This window comes from Equus caballus, chromosome 24 (genome assembly GCF_041296265.1).
Source record: "Equus caballus isolate H_3958 breed thoroughbred chromosome 24, TB-T2T, whole genome shotgun sequence".
In the NCBI taxonomy this organism is placed as follows: Eukaryota; Metazoa; Chordata; class Mammalia; order Perissodactyla; family Equidae; genus Equus; species Equus caballus.
The window spans coordinates 26037499-26056001 of NC_091707.1; the positions used below are offsets into that span (position 1 = coordinate 26037499).

Consider the following 18503-nt stretch of genomic DNA (forward strand, 5'->3'; position numbering starts at 1 on the left):
GAACAAGTATTGGGTGAACAAAGAAATCAAAGGAGAAATAAAGAAATACCTGGAGACAAATGAAAATGAAAATATGACATTCCAAAATCTATAGAATAGAGTAAAATTACTAAGAGGGAAGTTTATAGCAATACAGGCTTACCTCAGAAACAAGGAAAATTTCAAACAATCTGATATCACACCTAAAGGGACTAGGAAAAGAAAAACAAAGCTCAAAATCAGTAGAAACAGGGCCTGGCCCTGTGGCCGAGTGGTTAAGTTCACGCGCTCCGCTGCAGGCGGCCCAGTGTTTCGTTGGTTCGAATCCTGTGCGCAGACATGGCACTGCTCATCAAACCACGCTGAGGCAGTGTCCCACATGCCACAACTAGAAGGACCCACAACGAAGAATATACAACTATGTACTGGAGGGCTTTGAGGAGAAAAAGGAAAAAAATAAAAAATCTTTAAAAAAAATCAGTAGAAAGAGGGAATAATAAAAATCACAGCAGAAACAAATGAAACTTAAAAGACAATAAAAAGATGAATAAAACTAAGAGCTGGTTCTTTGAAAAGATAAGGAAAATTGACAAACCTTTTGCTAAATTCACTAACACAAAAAAGAGAGGAGGCTCAAAGAAATAAAAATCAAAAACAAAAGAGGAGATATTACAACAGATACCACAGAAAGACAAAGGATTGTAAGAGAATACTATGAAAAGCCATACACCAACAAATTGGATAACCTAGAAGAAATAGAAAAATTCTTAGAATTATAAAACCTTCCAAAACCAAATCAGGAAGAAATAGAGAATCTGAATAGACTGATCACTAGTTAGGAGATCAAAACAGTAATTAAAAACTTCTCAAAAAACAAAAGTCCAGGACCAGTGGCTTCCCCAGTGAATTCTATCAAACTTTCTAAGATTTAATTCCTATCCTTCTCAAACTCTTTCATAAAATTGAAAAGGGTGAGATGCTTCCCAACTCATTTTACAAGGCCAGCATTACCCTGATACCAAAACTGGACAAGGACAACACAAGAAAATAAAATTACAGGTCAATATTGCTGATAAACATAGATGCAAAAATCCGCAACAAAATAGTAGCAAATACAACAGTATATTTAAAAGATCATATACCATGATCAAATGGGATTTGTTTCAGGGATGTAATGATGGTTCAACATCTGCAAATCAATTAATATGATAACCATCTTAGCAAAATGAATAAAAATCATATCATCTCAATAGGTGCAGAGAAACCATTCAGTAAGATTCAGCCTCCATTTATGATAACAACTCTGAATAAAATGGGTATAGAAGGAAAGTAGCTCAACATAATGGAGGCCATATATGACAAACCCACACCTAACATCATGCTCAATGGTGAAAAACTGAAACCTCTCTCTCTAAGAACAGGAGCCAGAAAAGGATGCCCACTTTAGCCACTCTTATTCAACATAGAATTGGAAGCCCTAGTCAGAGCCATTAAGCAAGAAAAAAGAAATAAAAGGGATCCAAACTGAAAAGAAGTAAAACTATCACTATTTGCAGATGACATAATTTTGTATCTAGAAAACTCTGAAGAATCCACCAAAAAAATATTAGAAACAATAAATGGATACAGGAAAGCTGCAGGGTACAAAATCAACATATAAAAATTAGTTTGTGTTTCCATATACTAACAATGAACTATCAGAAAGAGAAACCAAGAATATAATCCCATATGCAGTCGCAACAAAAATAAGAAAATGCCTAGGAATAAATGGAACCAAGCAGGTGAAAGACCTATACAGTGAAAACTATAAAACATTGTTAAAAGCAATCAAAAACACAAAGAAATGGAAAGATATTCTGTGCTCATGGATTGGAAGAATTAACATAGTTAAAACGTCCATACTTCATAAAGCGATCTGCAGATTCAGTGCAGTCCCTATCAAAGTCCCAATGACATTTTTCATGGAAATAGGACAAGGACCTAAAATGTATATGGAACAACAGAAGACCCCCAAATAGCCAAAGCAATCCTGAGAAAAAAGAACAAAGCTGAAAGCATCACACTCCCTGATTTCAAAGTATACCAGAAAGCTGTAGTAACCAAAACAGCATGGTACTGGCAGAAAAGCAGACATACATATCAATGTAATAGAATTGAGAGCCTAGAAAGAAATGTACACATTTATGGACAGGTGATTTTTGACAAAGGAGCCAAGAACATACAATGGAGAAAGGAAAGTCTCTCCAATAAATGGGGCTGGGAAAACTGGGCAGCCACATGCAAAAGAATGAAGGTAGATCACTGTCTTGCACCATACACAAAAATTAACCAAAATTGGATTACAGACTTGAATGTAAGACCTGAAACCATAAAACTTATGGAAGAAAACATAGGCAGACACTCCTTGACAGTGGTCTTAGCAGTATCTTTTTTAATGTGTCTCTTTAGGCCAGGGAAACAAAAGAATAAGTAAACAAATGGGACTACATCAAACTGAAAAGCTTCTACATGGCAAAAGACAACCTACCAATTGGGAGAAGATATTTGTTAATCATATATCCAATGAAAGGTTACTATCCAAAATATATAAAGAACTCATACAACTCAAGGACAAAAAAACAGACAACCCAATTAAAAAATGAGCAGAGGATATAAATGGGCATTTTTCCAAAGAAGATATACAAATGGCCAACAGGCACACAAAAAAGTATTCAGCATCATTAATTATTAGGGAAATGCAAATCAAAACTACAATGAGATATCACCTCATACCCATCAGAATGATTATAATTAACAAGACAGGAAATAACAAGTGTTGGAAAGGATGTAGAGAAAAGGGACCCTTTATACACTCCCAGTGAGAATGCAAACTAGTGCGGTCGCTATGGAAAACAGTAAGGAGATTTCTCAAAAAATTAAAACTAGAAATACCATATGATCCAGCTGTTCCATTACTGGATTTTTATCCAAAGAACTTGAAATCAATGACTCAAAAAGATTTATGCACCCGTATGTTCATCGCAGCATTATTCATAGTAGCCAGTACTTGGAAATAACCTAAGTGCCCGTCAACAGATGAATGGACAGAGAAGATGTAGTGTGGAATACTATTCAGCCATGAAAAAAGATGAAATCTTGCCATTTGTGACAACAGGGATGGACCTCGAGGGTATTATTGCTAATCTAAGTCAGTTGAATGGAGAAAGCCAAATACTGTATGATTTCACTCGTATGGAGAAGATAAAACAACAACAACAACAAAACCACGTAGACACAGAGAATAAATTGGTGGTTACCAGTGGGGAAATGGGGTGAGGGGAGGGCAAAAGAGGTAAAGGTGCACATATGTATGGTGACAGATGGCAACAAGATTTTAGTGGTGAACATGCTGTAGTCTATACAGGAGTCAAAATATCATGAGGTACATCTGAAATTTATATAATGTTATAAATGAAGGTTACCTCCATAAAAAGTAATAGTAACATTTTAAAACAGAGAGACGTATATTTTGTTGAAAATAAATAAAAAATTGGACCTCCACAATAAGAAAGATCTGTTGATGGGAAATGCTCCTATAGATTAAAGAGGTGAAATTTGTACTTGCCAACTTTAGGAGACTCAAGTTAGACACTGTATGTGAAAGTATTTCTTAACCTATAACTGCCATACAATGTTAATAGTAGTTTTATTAATTCCTCCTGAATAATTTTATTTGAAATTGACAAGTATGTTATGTTATGTTTCTATTTGTTTCAGGTCCTAAAGCAAGAGTCACAAACTCAGGTGGCTATAGGAGTTTATTAGAGTTGCTCTGTGCGATAGAACTTTCTGTGAAGATGGGAATATTCTATCTGTACTGTCCAACACCATAGCCACTACATATCTTTAGCTATTGAGCACTTGAAATGGAGTAGTATAATTGAGAAACCAAAATATTTTATTTTAATAAATTTAAATAACCACATGTAGCAAATAGGTGCCCTATTTGGACAGCACAGAATTAGAGTAATGCTAGATTCCATGCAACTAAACCAAAATTTCAATGATTTAACCTAAGAGTTTTCTTTTTCACATAATAGCCCAAGTCTAGTGTGAATATTTCTGTATGCCTGGGGCAGGTCTTGCTTCTTCATCTTGTAGCTTCATCATCCCTTAAGACCTTGGAAATCTTTGCTTCCAGCCGGCAAAAGGAGAGAAAAGTCCACTTCTTACAAACCCCAGGCTGAGAGTCAGAAAGATCACTCTGCTGACCTTCAGTTAGTGAGATCTAGTCACATGGCCGCCTCTGAATGCAAGGAACTGGAAAATGTAGTCCCTGACTAGACAGCCACTATCCAGCAATAAATTCAACGCTATGGTAGAAGGAATACAAAATTTTGATGGTTAATTCTGCCACAAGAGACCAAGCAAGTAATATACGAAAGTCAAAATGGGCCAGATGTCAGTGTATATGCATTCACTGTATGAGGCAAGCAGAGCTGTGGCATGCCCCAAACACAGAGAAATTATTATTCGTTTTCAACCAGTGTTGTTCTGTTTTCAGGTGGGACCAGTGTTGCCAGATCTTTTAGTTTTAGGATTTGGGGTTTTGGTTTTTTGTAATGAAAATCTGAAACTCACATTTTTATGTGAAATATCCCTAATTTTAAAAGATTATGAATAAAACTGCTACAAACATTCATGTACAAGTTTTTCTCAAACAACTGTTATGTTTAACTTTTAAGAAATTGCTAAATTGTTTTCCTAAATTGCTGTACCATATTTCATTCCTGCCAACAATAGATGACAGTTCCGATTGCTCTGCATCCAACCCTCGGTGTTGTCAGTATTTTTAATTTTAGCCATTCTGATAGGTATGTAGTGTTATCTCATAAGGTTTTTAATTTCACTTCCTTATTGGCTAATGGTGTTGAACATTTTACATGTGCTTATTGGCCATCTTTATATCATGTTTGATCAAGTGTTCATTCAAATCTTTTTCCCATTTTTAATTGGTTTGCTTGTTTTCTTACTGTTGAGTTTTGGGAGTTCATGTATTCTTTGTACAGATTTACACAAGCCTTTTGTTGGGTATGTGATTTGCCAATACTTTTTCCTAATCTGTAGTTTGTGTTTGCATTTTCTTAACAGTGTCTTTCTTGGAGCAAAAACTTCTCAATTTTGATGAACTTTTTGTCTAACTCTAGGTCACAAAGATATTTTCCTGTATTTTATTACAAAAATTTATAATTTTACATTTAGATCTACAATTAATATGAGTTAATTTTTGTGTAAGGTTTAGATCGAGGTTCATTTGTTTGCATTTGGATGTCCAGTTGTCCTAACACCATTTGTGGACAAATAAAAGGGGAATTTTGTAGGCTGCCACGAGGAAATAAGCAAAAGAAATTTCTTAACTTCTGTATTCTCACTATAGGACTTTCTATAAGGCTTTCTCGTTCCCATTGTGTAGTAAGTGCATTTGCTATAATGTTTTGACATTCTTTGAAAATTGTCTAATTTTAATCAAGAGCATATTCATTTATGAACGCTTACCACAGTAAATCCTAACTACGTTATTCCTTTAGATTGAGTGTAAGCCTCTAACCAAATGCCTGAAGTTTATCTTCTAGCAAACATGGGAATAAGCCCAATCAAAATAGAATTTAGAAGCAGATTTTTTTTTTTTTTGAGGAAGATTAGCCCTGAGCTATTTACTGCCAATCCTCCTCTTTTTGATGAGGAAGACTGGCCCTGAGCTAACATCCATGCCCATCTTCCTCCACTTTATATGTAGGACGCCTTCCACAGCATGGCATGCCAAGCGGTGCCATGTCCACACCCAGGATCCAAACTGGCGAACCCTGAGCTGCCGAGAAGTGGAACGTGCGAACTTAACTGCAGTGCCACCGGGCCGGCCCCTAGAAGCAGATGTTTTATTACTTTAAATGTGTAAACTCTGTGGTTATTTTGGACATTATGTACATGATTGTTCTAACACAAATTTGCTTTGAAATCTCCCTAAGATCATTCAGAAGTCAATAAACCAAAAATTATTTATTGAGCAATTATTTTCTAGGAATTGTGTTAGATTCTGTGGAAGATATAAAGAGATAATATATAGTTTTATGTCCTCAAATTGTACACTCAAGTTGACATATAGTAAAATCTAGAGCTACAATCTCAGATGTCTTCAGTTGCTAGCCAGGTATTATAAACATGCTAAGTGTCCTGGTAAAGACAATAGGGAGAGTTGGGACCTGTGGTAACCTAGAGAGTTCATTCCCTGATTAAAGGATTATGATTCACATAAACAAACAAGCATACATACAGATGTCTGAAAAACTCACCTTAAAAGACTGAATTCAGCATGAGCCAAAGTTTGCAACCCAGCCTCTGACGTTGGGGATCACCCTTTAGGTGTCTGTAAGGACTGTGAACTTAGAAGGACTACCTTCACAAACAGATATGTGCAAGTGCACAAGTACAGGCTTCTTTGGTGAAAAAGCAGATTTTTCAAATTTCTCATTAGGTTTATTTCTAGGTAGTGTGTGTAAGTGTGTGTGCATGTGTATTTTCTATGGTGAACATTGTCCTTTTATTCTCTCTTACATTTTCTAATTGGTTATTGTTGGTATTTTGATTTTTGCTTGTTAGTCTCATGTCCACCCAACATAGTGAACTCTTATTTGTTTTACTAAGCCCTTTAATATGAATTTAATTAAAGCTGAAGATGCTGTACTTTCCTAATTTGTTCTTGTTTTAGTAAGAATGCTTCTAATTTTTCACCATTTAGTACAATGTTACTTTTGATTTCTTGTATACCTCCTTAATCAGGTTAAGGAAATTTTCTTGTATTCCTAGTTTACTTGAAGCTTTAGTTTTTGATTATTTGAATCAGGAGTGGATATAGAGTGTTACCAAGTACTTTTCCAATACCTATTGATATAGTCCTATGTTTTTTCATTTACATTGAACACTACTCCGGAGATAAACCTTACTTGAATGTGATATGTTTTTTATTTAATACACTACTATAGTCTTTGTGCATCTACATTTTTAAAAGAACATTGACCTGATTTTGATTTTGAGTTCATGCTAGCTTTATAGAATATGTTGGGAAGCTTTCCATCTTTTTTTATGTTCTGGAATTATTTAAATAGCACAGTTGTTATCTATTGATTCACTCTTTTAGACACCTATAAAAACCATCTTGCTTCTGCTCGTGATGCCTTTTTAGAAGTGGATTTTGCCTGCCTTTTATCTCTCTTCTTTGTTGCTGGACTTTTTTTTAAACTTTTAAACTTCATCCTGTGTCAATTTTTGTAATTTATGTTTTAACAGGAAATCTTTCATTTCCTCAAATTTGTGATCATAATATTGCATATAGCATTATTGAATAGCTTTATATTTTGTCTTTAATATTATTTTCTCATGTTCTAAATGTTTCTCATGTTACTAAATGATCTCCAAACATTTTTTGATTTTTGAATATATTACCTAGATATATCATAATTTATATAACTAATTGCATGTTTTTTAGACATTTTGGTTGTTTCCAGTTGATTAGGAAATAATCTAAATTTCTATAATAGTTAGAAATAAACCTGGCACACTTAACTACTAAGTCATTGCTTTTCCCACTAGTACAGTATTGCCATATCATCTGCTTTGTATAAATCTATAATAAGAAAGTATATATAACTGAGTTCATTTTTGTATTCAGAAATTCATGTAACAGCTGGACTATCAAAATAGGTAAAATAAAGTATAGCTAAGCAAAATAAAATTTTAGTTTCTAATCATTTTACATTAAAAATTAGATAATTTTTACTAATTTTAAGATCATAATTATAAAGATGATCAGATACTGTTTTAGCTTTTCTTACTTTAAATAACAATAATAATCAGTTTCTGTACCATTTAGACTTTATAAAGTATACTAATACATAGTATTTAATTTGCTTCTAGTAACAAAAGTATGAGGTAGGCAGGTTGGTTATGATTTTGTTTATTTTACTGATAATAAAATCTGGCTCTCAGGGAAATTAAGCAATTTACCTAAAGTCTTGGAACTCGTTGTTAATATTAGAGCGGTTATCAACCTAGGAATTTTTGATTCTCTGTCTAGTGTTTTGCAGACATATCTGAAATATTCGTTCCAAACGTTCTTTAAATTATTAAGTGCAAATGTTTAGTCTTTTTTTTTTTTTTTAAACCAAGTCCTGACTGTTCTTCTTCCTTAGTTTAATGTTCCCTGCTTCTCTCTAGTCTAGTCTCTTCTAGATCAGGCTCTCATTGTTGCATATGTGAATTATTACAGTTACCCCTTTTCTGATATTTTTGTCAGCACTTCTTCTTCCTCATGCTCCAATACTGTTTCCAAAGTAATCTTGCTATGCTGGTTAATTTTATGTTTCAACTTGACTGGCCTCTGGGATGCCCACATAGCTGATACACCATTATTTCTGGGTGTGTCTGTGAGAGTGTTTCTGGAAGAGATTAGCATTTGATTCATTGGATTGAGTGAAGGATATTCCCTCACCAGTGTGGGCAGGCATCATCCAATCTACTGAATGCCTGAATGGAACAAAAAAGCCAAGGAAGGGTGAATTTTCTCTCTCTCCTTGAGCTGGGATGTCCATCTTCTCCTGTCTTCAGACGTCGGAGCTCCTTGTTCTCAGGCCTTGGGACTCCAGGACTTACACCAATGGTCCTCTGTTTCTCCGGCCTTCAGACTCCGACTGAATTATACCACCTGCTTTCCTCATCTTCCAGTTTGCAGATGGCTGATTATTGGACTTCTTGGCCTCCATAACATTGTGAGCCAATTCTTATAATAAATTTCCTCACATATCTATATTCATATCCATACCCATATCCTGTTGATTCTGTTTCCCTGACTAATACGTTCCCTAAATTTGCTTTCATATGTTATTTCCTTCATCAAAGAAATGTCAGTTGCTCCTCACTGACTTCGTCATAACAGCTGTTACTCAGACTAACATTTAAGATCTCCTTGGTCCCACCCCCCTGTGTCTTCCCAACCCTGTAGAGTACTTCATTTGAAAATCCAGCTTTTACTCTTGGTAATCTGTGTAGTGCGTTACTACCTTAGCTCATACTGTGCTTCTCACATGAAGTACTTTTTCTCTTTATCTCTACCTATCTAAATCCGATCCATTTTAGGCCCTAAATAAATTTTATTTTCTCTGTCAGGTCTTGAGTAGCCATTCTAGTCCACCCTGATTTCTTTTTTGTCTTCTATACTTTGCTATTTGATAGTTCTCATTGACTATATCATTCACTTTAAGTTTATACGTTACTCTACTTAATTATCGCGTTTCCCTAACTATATTGTCAGTTCTTAATAGATAAGGATGATAACTTAAACTTCTTTGTGTTATAAAATTTTTTCTTGGTATTCTCTTCAGTGCACAGCACAGTGCTTTGCATATTATAGGTGCTCATTAAATTTATTTGAATTAAATAAATGAAACTATTTATTGTTAGTGTTAAGTTAGTATGTTAGAAAGACAGATTGAGGCAAAACTAACACATGTTTAATCTGTATCAGAATCCCTGATAAATATATTGTGCATACTTCTACAAAAAATGTTTTCTGGTTTTCTATTTGGCTTCTACATTCCTCTAATGCAGTTAGTTCCTCAGTCTCAGCGTTTTGACATTTTGGCCAGATAATCGTTGTGGGAGGCTCTCCTGTGCATTATAGGATGTTAAGCAGCATCTCTGGCCTCTACTCACTAGATACCAATTGCACCATCCAAGCTGTAACTAATAAAATTGAATCCAGACATTGCCAAATGTCCCCTGAGAAGACAGTTGAGCGTCACTCTGGTGGTTTTAGTAGATTTTTTTTTCAATAGAGCATAAGTATGTAATAAGGCAATTAAAATTATTATCTTATTGAAAGTGCCTTTGGTTCTTTTTTAGTGCTTTTTAAAAAAATTTCTGTGCTATTACAAATGCATGTTGTTGGACTGTAAAGAATGCTATGAGGATATGCTTCTTCAGTGCTATTCTAATCTATAACTTCAGCAACTTATAATGTCTAAGGTAAATTGTGAGAATGTTGAATGAGCTTTGGCAGGAAGCCTGGAGGAACCACTTAGTAGGGAACAGGGAAAACATAGAAATAGAGAGAAATTAAAAGAAGAAATGAACAAGGTACATTCTTAATTATTCATCTTTCTCAGTGCAAAATATCTCCATATTATTTTTTCGACAGTTATATATAAAGTGCGTTATGTGTGCCTACAAGAAGGCTAAAGACTGAGTGGGATATCTTTAAAAAAAAGTAAGAACTGTTTCTGCTTTCTAAGTAATTTGTAATGCATTGTGAAAATAGCGTGCGCACGCACATACCAGATACAATAACAAAAATGAGACAGTATATGTGATTACATAACAAATGAATTGGGATAACCAATGCATGTTAAAAGTCTGTAGAAAAAGTTCCTTTTGTCTTGGAATGATCATTTTACAAGCAGTTTTCACTAGAAGCATCTTGTCTTTACTCTTTCTCTAAAAATCAGACTATCTTTGTATGGTTATACTCCTCATTTAGATTTTTACCATAGATAGAGCTCATTTCATGGACCTGAAGTTAGGATATTCCCTGGTTGTACATCCCTCCACCTGCAAGTTTCCAGTCAATAATATGGGGGCAGTGCAATACTATGAGTTCCACTAACCTCTCTGCAATTAACCTGCAAGTGAAAATATACTGTTTTACTGCTGAAAGTCATGATTAGCAAACCTTTTCTTCCTGTTCGTCCTATTGTTTATTCTATATTGTTAGAGTTTGAGAAAGAAGAATAGGTATGTTTGAGGATGAGGATAACAGAAAGTTTGAAAGGTAATTGCTGGTTAATGGTAAAAATAAAAACAGTGAAAAGAAAGCTACGGCTCAGCTTAGCTGAATCCTCCACTCTTCGGGCAGACATTAGAAGAGTGATCAGATTTTTCCACCATATAAACAACCTGCTTCGTTTATGTTGTTTTTCTTTTTTAACTTAATTCCTATTCTTCATTGAAGTAATGCATTCATATGTTTTAAAAAGTCAAATGATGCAAAAAATACCCTACAACAAGTAAAACCCAGCTATCCGTTTTTTTCCTGCTGCTTCCAGAAAGCAACCACTTTCTTTTTGTTGGTGGTTCTGATGTTTATGTATGTAATTTATACTGTGTCCTTTAGGTGTATCAATTTTAGACTTTATATGTTGACTTCTATATTAGTTTTCTATGGCTACCATAAGAAATTATCACAAACTTAGTGGCATAAAACAACACAAATCTGTTACCTTAAAATTCTGTAGTTCAGAAATCCCATACAGGATCTCATGTAGGCTAAGACCAAGATGTGGGCAGGGCTGCATTCCTTTCTGGAGGCTATAGGGGAGAATCTGTTTCCTTGCTTTTTCCAGCTTCTAGTAGCCACCTTCTTTCCCAGGCTTGTGGCCCCCTTCCTCCATCTTGAAAATGAGCAACGCCAGGCAGACCTAGTCTTCACACTGCAATCTCTCTGATTCTTTCTTTCTTAAGGACCCTTGTATTTGCATTGGGAAAACCAAGACAATCCAGAATAAACTCCCTATTTTAAGGTCACCTGATTAAAATCTTAATTCCATCTGCAACTTTAATTCCACTCTAACATGTAACCTAACATATTCACAAGTTCCTGGAATTAAGTGTGGGTGTCGCAATCCAATGTACACATCAGGATAGATGCGGAGAGGGCTGATGGCCACTCTGAGTTTATTATAACCAGTGTTTCAATATATACATAGCTTACATCTGTTAAACATACACAGGTGTTCTGGATGAAGTAATTAAATTAGCAAATGCCAAGAATTCTTAAGTGATTTCTCAAGGAGCCCTCCCTCCATCTCTGTTTTGATATTATCATGTTATTGCTGTGCTCATATATTTTTATCTCGGAACAGGCAAGGTCTCCTAGGCAACGGCCCCTGCTGCTCCATCTGTGCCCCCAGGCGACCGCGCCTGTCTTAGGTTGCCCCACCCTGGAGGTCTTACCCGTCATTGGCTGACCGGCCTTCTCACCTCTGGGTCACAGTTTGTTGGCAAGCCTTTTCCAGTGATTATTAATCCTTCCTGCGTCAGGGGTGTCTACATTAGGATTTAGATATCTTGAGAAGGAAGGGCATTATTCTACCAACTGTACATTCCTGTTATCATAGATAAGGATATTATTAGCTCTGTTAATCTCCCCTCACTTCCAACTATTGTCCCATTATAGTTAATGTCACAGTTTTCTACTAAATTCATATTGTGTTTTCATTATTTAGGCCTTGTCAATATTAACTGTTGAACCAAGCTGTGTACTTCATTTCTTGCACAACTTTTTGTTTTTCCTATTATTCATAATTGCCCCATTTTTTTGTTAATTTGTTTTTTCAATCTCTGTCTGCTTTTTCTCACTTCCTCTAAAGCACTGTGAAATCTCTCTCAATGCTCCTTCCTGCTTGGTCAAACACATTAAATAATCTGACTTCTACTTTTTCCTCAAGACCTCTGTTCTGTTTACTTCAAGATCAGAGTAGGTAGTTGTTTACCTGTACTGAGGATTTAGGAGTCTTTATATGTTAAGTAATCTCCTAGCTTTTAATTTTCCACCTTCTACAGTACCTTGTACCTATAATTCCTGAGTATTTGAGGAGTTCTAAGGTGAATCATTTTGTCATTGATATTTCCTTCTGCAGGCACTTAGGTTATACCTAGGATGACCATATAATTTAATCTTTATCTGAACGTGGGCTAATATAGGAGGAAAGAGAGATAAAAGGCAGAGAACAGGGAAAAGAGGCAATAAAGATAAATTCAGATTATTTTAATTATACAATCTCACTTATTTAAATCAAAATGTTGATAAAGTTGGCATTTAAATTAGAGAAAATTTTTTTGTTTTTGAGGAAGATTAGCCCTGATCTAACATCTTGGCCCATCTTCCTCTATTTTATATGTGGGACGCCTGCCACAGCATGATTTGATAAGCAGTGCATAGGTCCATGCCTAGGATCTGAACTGGCAAACCCCAGGCCGCCAAAACTTAACTGCTACACCACTGGGCTGGCCCCCAAATTAGAGAAACTTTTGAATTATAGTTTTTGCTTATTTTTAGAATAGCTTTATTACTTTAAATATATACAGTTACTAGGATAATTAATAACAGGCCTTAGTTTAAGTTATTACTTTCTCAAAGCTTAAATAGCACGACCTAATCTCAGTTCCTGTGCATCCTAACACATCATCCTAGTTTTCATGTTTTCTTCACAGCGTTTATTACATTTGAAATTTTCTTATCTGTTGACTTAATAGAATAAATACATAGAATATAAGATCCATGAGAACAAGTACTATATCTGTTTTTGTTCATTGCCTTCTCTCTAACACATGGAATAATGCTTAGCCCATAAGTACTCAATAAATATTTAGTGAATGAACAAAAGTGTTTGTGTGTTATTTTAGTAAGATAGATTAACAAAATTTTAGGAGCATATCAAAAGATTTTTGTAAATAAAGCTTTAGAGACCCATAAATGTTTATTTTTCATGCAGTTTAGATGCTGCTCTCCAATCTCATTTAATTATAGATTGTACTCTTTGCATATCAGCAAAACTAAGAGGTTAATTTATTTGATTCCTAGTCAAATTATCATAAAATCTATGAGTTCTTAATGATTATTGTTACTATATTGTACGAAACACATGCAGTGGAATTTAGTGTTTGTTGAAAATAAATCTAAACAAATTAAAACTGCAGGTAAGTGGGGGGCCTGTCCAGTGGTGTGGTTAAGTTTGCATGCTCTGCTTTGGCAGCCCAAGCTTCATGGGTTCAGATCCTGGGTATGGACCTACACACCACTCATCAAGCCATGCTGTGGCAGCAATCCACATACAAACTAGAGGAAGAGTGGCAACAGATGTTAGCTCATGGCCAATCTTCCTCACCAAAAAAAGAAAAACAAGAATAAAAAAACCCATGGAAATAAGGGAAATGACATACTTATAAATAAAGGCTTCTATCCAAATATACTACTTACTATTATGTCAAATTGTGAAAACTCTTAAAGGATTTTCTAACTTCTTTCTAAATTCCTTTCTCTTTTAACGTTATATAAGGCCTAACAACACAAACTGATTGTATTCTAGTGGCCAACCTATCAGAGTTGTTTGAAGTTAAGAATATGTTACAGGTAAGATTTCTAATGATAATTAAGATTTCTAATAAATAAATTCTGAAGAACATTCTCAGTCTTTAGAATTGCATTTACGTTTGAAAACTTAGTTCTAAGAAATATATTATCGACACAAAAATATGACTTGGTAAAAACGTCTGGGCTTTGGAATGAGATGCATCTGGGTAAATGACAACTTTTCTGCTTACTAGCTGTCTATATCCTTGAGCAAATTAGCCCTTCTGAATCTTAGAGACAGTACTGAAGCAGTATTTGTAAAAAGGCCTAACGTAACGCTCATTACAAATACTCAATAAATTCTAGTTCTCTTTCTTTCCCAAATGAGGTGAGAACAGAGTCTCTTCTCAGAAGTACGACTGCTGCATGTACTAAAATCTTAGAAGGAAGAATGGTGAGGTGAACAGGTACCCATTTAACCCCAGTAAGGTTGGCTATATTCGTCAATATTAAAGAGGGGAGTTTCTAAGCAAAGCATTTAGGACTCAAGATTTGGCCGTATTTAAAAATGATAGCTCCATTTATTTTTCAAAATTATTTTGGTCTAGTATGGCTCATTCATCGTTTTTGTTTTTTTTTTGAGAAAGATTAGCCCTGAGCTAACTGCTGCCAATCCTCCTCTTTTTCCTGAGGAAGACTGGCCCTGAGCTAACATCCATGCCCATTTTCCTCTACTTTATACGTGGGACATCTACCACAGCAGAGCATGCCAAGCAATGCCATGTCCTCACCTGGGATCCGAACTGGCGAACCCCGGGCCTTTGAAGCGGAACATGCGAACTTAACCCCTGCACCACCGGGCTTCATCTTAATCCCATCGCATTCAGACATATCCATGCACCAGGGCTGGTTTGAATGAAAAACTCTGGAAGTTGTAAGTTAGCCAACCGTGGGTGCATCAATCTGTAGCTAATAAAGAATCCCTGGGACTGATTTCTTAATTTTCTTTGTTCAGGCAGAATCCCAAGGACTTCTCTGAAGCAACATAAACATTTCCAAAAGTAGTTTCCTAGACCAATGACCCTGGAAAGGCAGGAGGCACACCTTTGGAAGTCCCTGAAATCAAAACTATTTTCAGGGTCTGGCCCCGTGGCCGAGTGGTTAAGTTCGCGCGCTCCGCTGCAGGCGGCCCAGTGTTTCGTTGGTTCGAATCCTGTGCGCAGACATGGCACTGCTCATCAAACCATGCTGAGGCAGCGTCCCACATGCCACAACTAGAAGGACCCACAACAAAGAATATACAACTATGTACGGGGGGGCTTTGGGGAGAAAAAGGAAAAAAATAAAATCTTAAAAAAAAAAAACTATTTTCATAATAATATGTATTTGCCTTTTTCACTGTTGGAGTCCTTAATAATCTTTAAGAGTAAAGAGGTTTTGAGACCAAAAGTTAGAAAACCACCAACCTTGACATTTTGAAAAGTTTGAAAGAAAGAATATGTAAAAAGTGGGGTTTCCATAGGAGCTAAAATTTTTATCTAGGATTGTGGAAAAAAATTAATTTGTTCTTTAACCCATAGATTATATGATAACATAATTCAGAATGTCGTCTGTCTTCAATTGTGGCTATCAGGTGGAGATATGTATTGGTGGTTGGATATTCAGAGTGGCTGTAAAATCTGGAAACATAGATAACATTATTTTATCACATATTATAATGTGATATATAACCCCTTATTATGTGTTCAACTATATTTTAGACTTAGTAGCCACTCACAAGAGTTAAGGGCTGGAGATACAGATTTGACTTGGTCCACATGTTAATGGTAATTAGACCCATAGGAGTAAATGAGAGGACACCTAAAGACAGTATACAGGGTAGAAAAAGAAGAGAGATAAGGAAACATCAACATTTAAGTGATAAGAATAGGCAGTGTATTAAGCAAAAGAGACCCAACATGATGTCATAGAATTCAAGGGTAGAAAGTTTCAGGAAATAGGGGTGGTTAATATCTAGGTAAAGAATTTGGTGATTTTGTGTAAAAGTGGATAATAGAAAATAACCTAAAAGAACATCAGTAGGTGAGAGTCGATAAACAGTATATTCAGAAATTGAATACTATACAATGGGGAAAATGAATGAGCAAAACTCCACATATCAGCGTGTATGAATTTCAAAAACACAATTTGGAGAGAAAAAAAGCAAATGCCAAAGAATACTTATAATACTATTTAAATAAGTAAAACAATGCTAATTGTTGTTTAAGACCCTAGGAGGTAAAACTATGAAGAAAAGATTTAAACCAAATATAGGATAGAGGACACTTCTAGGTTAGGGGAGTGCATGTGATTATGTGAGTAAAAAGAGTCACACAGGGACCTTCCACTGTATTAGTAGTGCTGTGTGTACATCATAACTTGAGTAGTGGATACAGGATGTTTGTCATATTGTTTATACTTTTTGTATTTCTCAAAGTTTTTATAATTTAAAATTTTCAGAGACCAGGAAATGGTTCATAAGAATAAAAAAAATCTGTCAGTTTACTTTTCACATATTTAAAAGATATACCTTGGTCTCATTTTTTTCTATGGGTATAATAGTGAGATCCATGATACTAGTGAGCTAGTGAAATATCTGAATAAGGAGGAAAACTTTTAAATTAAAAATGGATTAGTGCACACAGTATTCTTGCTATCTTAAAGAGTGGAATGTGGTTATGAATATTTAATACAGATTTTCAGGTTCAGCATATCTTTGAGACTGTAAAGTTAATTCTGTTTTTTAAAAAAGTATTTTGCTTTTATTTTGATGCCAAAAGTTTAATAGAGTTAAATGTCAGATTTTATATTAATGAAAGTGAATAGAGGACAAAAGTGATGCAAACCAAAAATAAAAATAAAAGCTCTGGGAAGAGATAAAACAGTTTAAAGAAATGAGACTAAACCAAGAAAATTCTTACAAATATGGAAAATAATACCTTATGTTTTATACACATTTCAACTTTCAAATAAAAACCAATTTTATTATCCCAGATGCTGCAGGAAAAATAGACTTCCAGAAAAGTAAAAAACTCTACATAATGACCTCAATAATATGTAGCAAAACTAATTTTGATATCAACACCCTAGGTTTTTCCTAAGAAGTGGAAATTTTAGTTCAATCCTGAAAATTTATTATTTGTGAACATTTTATACAAGTATAATTTCAAAATATTTAAGCAAAGGCTATGGTATTGATACTGTTCGGTGCTGAGAATAATGACGTGAAAATATGAACAATCAAGTGGAAAAGGCAGACAAGCATACAGACAGTTAAATACCGTGCTATAATAGAAGTATGTACTCAATACATACTTGCATGATAATAGCTAACATTAAGCATTTGCTAGGTGTAAGTAATTTTTCTTTTCAGTCCATATCTTATTTAATCTTCACAAAAACAACTTCATGAGATATAGGTAATATAATTATCATCATTTTATACATAGTGGACAGAGAAACACCAAACTACTAAATAATTTAACCAAGCTCCTAAACCTAAGAAATAGTAGAGTCAAAATTTAAACCTATGCATTCTAGTTCCAGAACCTATACTAAACTGCTACACTAAACTGTCTCTTACAAAGAAGAAGGTCATCTAAGTCAATAAAGGGTGGTGGGAGGAAGTGGTAGGGAGATGGTTGTGGTAAGGTAGAAAGATGTCAATAAAAAAGCTTTTGGAGAAGTTATATTTTAGCCAACTGTGCAAAAACTAATAATGGTTGTACAGGTGATTTGTCTTTGGGGTGTGAGAGGTGGAGAATAAAAGAAAAGGTGTTAAGAAAGAGAGAACAACATTGAAGGAGGAGAGTTTAGTGAGGTGAGGAGGAATATAGGAAATTGTGGAAAAAACTACAGAGCTTTTAAGAAAATACAGTTGGTTTGAATGATGTACTGGAAGAATTGTCAGATGTGGCTTCAAAGACAGGTAGGACCCAAATTGTGAAGGACAAAGGCATTTAAATTTTTTTTCTTTATTGTGGTAGTATATACAAAACATAAAGTTTACCATTTCAACTTTTTTTTTTTTGAGGAAGATTAGCCCTGAGCTAACTGCTGCCAATCCTCCTCTTTTTGCTGAGGAAGACTAGCCCTGAGCTAACATCCGTGTCCATCTTCCTCTACTTTATATGTGAGACACCTACCACAGCATGGCTTGCCAAGCGGCGCCATGTCCACACCCGGGATCCGAACCGGCGAACCCGAGGCCACTGAAGCAGAACGTGCACACTTAACTGCTGTGCCACCGGGCTGGCTCTCAATTATTTTAAAGTGTACAGTTCAGTGACATTAAGTACTATCACAGTGTTGTGAAACCATCACCACT

The 18503-nt window shown here is 35.2% G+C and overlaps 1 protein-coding gene across 50 annotated transcripts in view; it reads left to right on the forward strand.

The window, feature by feature from the left end:
• GPHN (gephyrin) overlaps window positions 1-18503 on the forward strand; it is a 562862-nt gene that overhangs the window by 194527 nt on the left and 349832 nt on the right. The window contains exon 1 of one of the 50 annotated variants that reach the window (XM_070249633.1): window positions 17741-18104. The exons of 47 other annotated variants lie outside the window; for them this stretch is intronic. The gene's annotated coding sequence lies outside the window, so the exon portion shown is untranslated. Of the gene's footprint in view, window positions 1-17740; window positions 18105-18503 lie in introns of those variants that run through there. 2 more of the 50 variants (XM_070249636.1, XM_070249634.1) reach the window with 2 other exon arrangements.